This window comes from Ictalurus punctatus, chromosome 16 (assembly GCF_001660625.3).
Source record: "Ictalurus punctatus breed USDA103 chromosome 16, Coco_2.0, whole genome shotgun sequence".
Lineage (NCBI taxonomy): Eukaryota > Metazoa > Chordata > Actinopteri > Siluriformes > Ictaluridae > Ictalurus > Ictalurus punctatus.
This window is the reverse complement of record NC_030431.2, coordinates 8,590,001-8,596,648: the sequence shown is the minus strand read 5'-3', so window position 1 is coordinate 8,596,648 and position 6,648 is coordinate 8,590,001. Positions and strand designations below refer to the sequence as shown.

Here is a 6,648-nt window from a genome sequence, read left to right as displayed (position 1 = left end):
CATCTGTGAAACATGCTGGTGGTAGTATCATGGTTTGGGCCTGTTTTGCTGCATCTGGCCCAGAACCACTTGCCATCATTGATGGAACAATGAATGAAGGAAAATGTCAGGACATCTGTCCATCTCAAGAGAAAATGGGGCATGCAGCAAGACAATGACCCTAAGCACACAAGTCGTTCTACCAAAGAATGGTTAAAGAAGAATAAAGTTTACTAAATGTTTTGAAATGGCCAAGTCATAGTCCTGACCTTAATCCAATAAGAATGTTGTGGAAAGTCCTGAAGCAAGCAGTTAATTTGAGGAAACCCACCAACATCCCAGAGCCAAATCTGTTCTGTACTGAAAATTGGGCAAAAATTCCTCCAAGCCAATGTGCAGGACTGATAAACACAATGGGGTGCACAATGGAGTCACACCAGATACTGAAAGCAAAGGCTCACATATTTTTGCCACTCACAGATATGTAATATTCGATCATTTTCTGCAATAAATAAATGACCAAGTATAATATTTTTGTCTCATTTGTTTAATTGGGTTCTCTTTATCTACTTTTAGGACTTGTTTGAAAATCTTAAGATTATATTTATACATAAATATAGAAAATTGTAAAAGGTTCACAAACTTTTAAGCACTACTGTAAGTTCTAAATCTAAGGAAAACAAATGTGCAAAATGTGCATGTACCTTGTAATGTGCTCTAGAGATCAGCTTTTGTTCCAAGGAGCTTGGCCCGTCCTGAGCTGAGATATTGAGGTTTCCATGAACAGCTGTATAACCAAAATTTGTTGTTTGCCTTGACACAACACAAAGACGGCCATCGTAGTTAAATGTAACTTAGGTAATCACTCAGTCGAGCAACCTGCATTGGACCACTTGAGATGGAATGACCCAAATCCAAATGTCTTCAATATATAGCAAAAACAAAAGAATTGGCCTTGCCTTTCCAATACTTTCAGAGGTGACTGTATAATATTAAAGCCTTATTAAAATTAAATATTTGAACAAGAGATTTGCATAATAGTTTCAGTGAAACTTTCAGACAGAATTCCTATTTTTATTCCTTGGCCATTTATTGGTAATGAATTGGTTAGCACGTTCGCCTCACACCACCAGGGTCAGGGTTCGATTCCCGCAGCTCTATGTGTGCAGAGTTTGCATGTTCACTGTGGGGGTTTCCTCCCCCAGTCCAAAGACATGCATGGTAGGCTGATTGGCGTGTCTAAAGTGTCCATAGTGTATGAATGTGTGTGTGATTGTGTGCCCTGCGATGGAATGGCACCCTGTCCAGGGTATACCTCGCCTTGTGCCCGATGCTGCCTGGGATAGGCTCCAGGTTCCTCGTGACCCTGAAAAGGAGTAAGCGGTTGAAGATGGATGGAAAATACAACCCCATATTAAATGTTGGTGGGGCCATTTGAAGGACCATCCAGTGTATGTATATGTGAGAGTATGTATTCTTTTGCATTTTAAAAACAATGTTATGCGGTATTAAGGCAAGTTTGGGGGTGAGACTGAGAAATTAACAGTTTTACCCATGATTAATAACTGTTGCTATACTACATTTACATTTACATTTATTCATTTAGCAGACGCTTTTATCGAAAGTGACTTACAAATTAGAAAATGACTTGGCTTCTACACTGCTACTTTTCTCAGTTTACCTTTAAAAATTTATTGTTTGCATAATTCTGATCATTAGAAAGTAGTATAGAATAGCCCACTGAAGGAGACAATTTAGTCATATAGCCATAAATAGAATACATTTCCCTTGTGAATTTGAAAAGGTAATATTAATCAATAACTGACAGTTTAAAACCGTCTGGCAGATATATCATTGCTTCAGAAACCAAACTACGTATGTACCAACTATGTACCAAACTACCAAACTGGAATAGTTTCCAGGATATAAGTTGCAAAGGATATGACATACTCTGTTTATGAATGACTTATTGCACACACGTTACACCTCTCCAGCCCCATTTACTATATTGGACTCTGTAAGAAGCAAAGTCATTTTCACAAGTGCATACACAAATGACAATAAAAACTCTAATTAAAGAAATAAAGGTGCACAAACGGCTCAAGAAAAAAAAACACACTAAAGTGAAATGAGTACAGACACGGGGTATGTGAGTAGAGGTACTATTCACTATATCTTGGATGAAGTCTTAACTCATTAAATATAATAAGATGTGTTCAATAACTTTCTTATTTCAGTCTTTGACCATAAAGCTGTCTTTTCAACTATTTCTAGATGAAATAGATAAGTATGTCTCTGTAAATGGGTCTTTTGAGAGAGATGACACACAGATATAATGATATATAGATATCTCAGACATTTGGTATAGGGTGATCAATCATGCCACAGCAAGAAACAAAGAGCCAGACTAAGCATTAATGCAACCTTGTTTATTTTTGTTAATATACACTTATATAATCATACAAATAGTCATACGAAAAACAAAATTTACCAAGAAATAAAAAATAGAATGTTCAGAACTAGGAAGCAATTCAAAAAAGGTCTCTTGATCACAAATCTGAGATTAAAAAGGAAAAAAGGTGCACTCTTAGGTTCTTCAGGCATTCTTTAAGGGATCTTAGACTCCTAAAAGGGTGTAAAGGGTTCCCTCAGAGGGACATACTATAAGGGTTCCCTCAGAGGGACATCTATGCCAGTGTAGTCACTTTAAGCAAAAAAAGAATGAAGAAATTATTGCAGACCCAGAGACAAATAAACACTGATCCATAAAAGCAATAAACAGAGAGGGGAGGGATAAGCAGTCCAAACAGCAAAACTGTCATAACATTGTATGTTGCAATAAAGTGTGTTTTGGATTTGTAAAAAACATAGGTAGTTGAAGGAAGGCTCCGGACACACACAAGCTCACATGCACGCACACACACACACACACACACACACACACACACACACACACACACACACACACACACACACACACACACACACACACACACACACACACACTCTCTCTCACTCTCTCTCTCTCTCTCTCTCTCTCTCTCTCTCTCTCTCTCTCTCTCTCACCCCAAAAGGGAAAATTATAGTACATAAATGTATGAACAGAAATGTAGAGAATTACATGTACTGGTTATTTACATACGCATTTATAAAACTGTACTACTTCATCCAATAGTTTAAAGGGAAAAGTTTAGCTTAAATCACTGAACCATGGCAAACTATTTAAAAGCAAGACAAGAAATAACAATAAAACAAACTTGAAGATAACAAATAAGGTGTATTTTTGGATGAAAAAGCCCAAAATGTCAGACAGCCTACAGACTGTTGTCGCCATGCATTAAAACAGCCAACACCAGTCTGATAAGCTATCTGACACACTGGGAGAGATGGATGGAAATGCCTGATCCACACATGAAGAATAAAATGGAAAGGAAAGAAAAGAACACTTACCATAGACAAAGAGGAATGGTAGGAGGTGGTTGTTGGAGGCCATATTCTGTTATTTTGTAACCAAATATGTCCTGTTATAGCGGTTCAAAATGTGCTTCCCATTCACTGACGAGCATGTCCGCTAGCTGAACATGCTTAGCCTCTTGCTTGTATCCCCCTTTCTCTCTCTTCTTCATATCCTTCCTGCCAGCAGTACAGTGCATTGAGTTCAGCCCAGGGTTCAGCTAAGGTAACAGCAAAGAAACCCCACACTGTTCCATTTTTTTTTATATGCCTGAAGCTTCCAGGCTAGCATACCAGGGCAGTGTTACAAAAAAGCACAGATGAGGGAGAAAACATTTCACAAGCAGTTCTAAAAAAAAATTACAAAATGAAAAAAGAGGCAAAGAAGCTTTTGTATAATCAAGGAACAAAAAATAAATTACATCATATTGCATTAATTAATATTGGGTCTTGGCACCCATTATACCTTATTATGAGTGCCAAGACCAGGCATAAAAGAACACAAAAATCTTTAACATTGTTTAGAAACTTCTGAATGAATTGCATTACCTAAAGAAAAACATAAAAAAAGTAGTCACAATATCAGACATATTATTAGCCAGTCTCATTAACATAAGCAGTGAGAGCCCATCAATAATCAGTATTCTGCTTCCAATATAAGCACGGTTCTGATCAGGGAGTATTTTAGAGAAGATCTCTATAAGATATACAACATACACCTAAATTTGAAACCCTCAATATCACAAAACAGTAGTCACAATGTCAGACATACTATCAGCCAGTCTCATTAATATAAACAGTGACAGCCCAACAACAGTCAGTATTCTGCTGTCAATATAAGCACAGTTGTGATCTCAGTCAGATAAAACATACACAAAAAGGTGAACTGCTCAAGAATAGTGAACCTCCATCCACTCATCCACAATCTCTGAAAAATTCATGTTCATATGATTGCACATATTACCAGGATTGTGAAGCCCTGGTCTGACTAACAAGTTGTTTCTCAGTCTATGGAAATTAAACAGTAACTACTGGAAACTACAGTATGATTCACTGATATTTATTACAGTTTCAGTGTTTAGCACCAACACTATTTCATAACCCAAATGTAAATGATGACTTATTTATTGAGATATATGTATGATTTATTGAGAATAAAATATATCTAGATGTCATAATCTGAAGGCCTCAATGGTCAATAAGTTCCTGCACTTTTAAATAAAGCTGTTCTGCCAAAACACAATGCTGCAACCTTACATCTCTCCAGCCCCATTTACTATATTAAACTCTGTAAGAAGCCAATTACTTTTCACAGGTACAAAGGAGAACAAAGAGACTCAAAAATTCTTCTTCTTCTTTTTTTTTTTAATTTGAGAAATACAGACAGGCTCAGGTAGTATGTGAGTGAAACAACCTGGTGAAAATTTCATTCTCACTCTTTTGACACACAACTACACCCACACAAAGTTTTTAATTTTACCCCCTGAATATTTCTCTGCCACTCATTCACACTCACACACACACACACAAGATGGTCACCACCTTCTGAAACACCCAGGAGAGCGAGTTTTCATCCTGCACAATGGAGAGAGAACACACACACACACACACACACACACACACACACACACACACACACACACAAACAAACAATCCTTAAGGAACAGAGTAATTTAAAATCTCATTTAATGTTCAATATTTTCACCATCCCCTTTTCCTTCTAGATGCATCTGATGCAAGCCGGTATTTCTTATTACCAGTTAAATAGCTTTTTGCTCCAAAGCTTTTCAAACCAGGAAGATTAAGTTACAAGAAAGAAATCGATTCAGGTGAAAAACAAAAAAACAAAAAACGGAAGTAGTCAAAAGCAGGCCAACCTAGAAGAGCAGTGAGCTAAAAGGTGTAATGTCTTTGTTTCCACAGCTTCTACAGAGTTGTGAGAGATTGTTAGTGGCAGGAATTGGGAGTAGAATTCCCCCACCCTCTCAGCCCCTGGGGGCCCCTCCTGTCTCGATCAGCCTGCATCGAGTTCAACAGGGTTCGCTTGCTAAGGGGAAGGGGGATGGAGGGTGGGGGTTGTGAGTGACGTGGGGGAGTGTACACTTCAGTCATAGCAGCTCCACCTGCTGAGCATGACTCAGCATCCCTCAGGAGCCAGACCCTGAACAGGCCACAGTCACCACTCCATTTTAACCCTAGACACACAATGAACTCTGCCACACCACACTCTTCCACCATGAATGACAGCACCAACCCACCGCAACACTACAATTAGCTAATAAATTATGCATGTACAATGCATTAGCAAACAGTGATAGAAGAAGAACGGTAGAACAGATAGAGAAAAAAAGTTGTGATACTCACTGCCGGTGTTGCTCCAACACCTCAAGGTTCGTCTTCAGGAGAGAGGCAACAAACTGCGTAACAGAGCTTAAGAAGACAAGAAAGGGGGGAAGTAGGTCACCAATTTTACTCATCCACGCTAAAGGTTACCTTCTTCTATCTCTACTTCTCCCAGAAGGAGGGCTAAGCAATATAAAACCTTTACCACAGACAGAACACTGTTACCAGATTTAAAAAAAAACAAACAAACAAAAAAAAAAACAATGAAGAAAAATAATAACAAGAGAGAATCACAAAAATACATATAAATGATCTAAAAATTGAGGTCCTTAAGAAATGATAACACAAAGAAACATCCACACTGCCCTGGAGTGTCCCTTAGCTGTGAAGAAGGAAGAAATGAATGATTTCTGAGAACTCTCACATTTATCACCGACAGTTCCTGTAAGAACTGGTTTCAGCCAATTAATGGGGAAGTGAGTCGTAGCTGTGTCATCACTGGCTGAATAAGAGGATAGAGTCCTGCCCACTTATAGGGAAGAGGAGGAGTCTCAGGAGAGACAGCCCATATTAGGAAAACCATTTTACAAGATTTAGACACCAGCTACCACCCTTCTTTTCTCCCCTCACCCCCAAAGACACGTGCATTTAAATACATTCACACAAGAGGAAAAAAAGGATGATTGCCATGGTATGACATGGCCCCTCACTAGTAAGTCAATAGCAAGCAATCAATCAAATCTCACAAATTCATATCAATGGTTACAATTATGTAAAATATTTACACTGGACTAACATGCATAAGTTTTATTCATTCGCGTCATTTGTTTTGCGGTTGTACAGATATATTTTTTTTATAAAGACAAAGAATCC

At 38.2% G+C, this 6,648-nt stretch overlaps 1 protein-coding gene across 5 annotated transcripts in view; it reads right to left on the bottom strand.

Moving 5' to 3' along the window:
• Positions 1-2,393: 2,393 nt before the first annotated feature.
• Positions 2,394-6,648, bottom strand: part of LOC108276837 (keratin-associated protein 16-1) — a 93,994-nt gene continuing 89,739 nt past the window's right edge. For 4 of the 5 annotated variants that reach the window (XR_008398156.1, XR_008398155.1, XR_008398154.1 and 1 more), the window contains 2 exons: positions 5,797-5,862; positions 2,394-5,007 (listed from right to left, as the gene is read on the bottom strand). The gene's annotated coding sequence lies outside the window, so the exon portion shown is untranslated. Of the gene's footprint in view, positions 5,008-5,796; positions 5,863-6,199; positions 6,339-6,648 lie in introns of those variants that run through there. The other variant, XR_008398159.1, reaches the window with a different exon arrangement.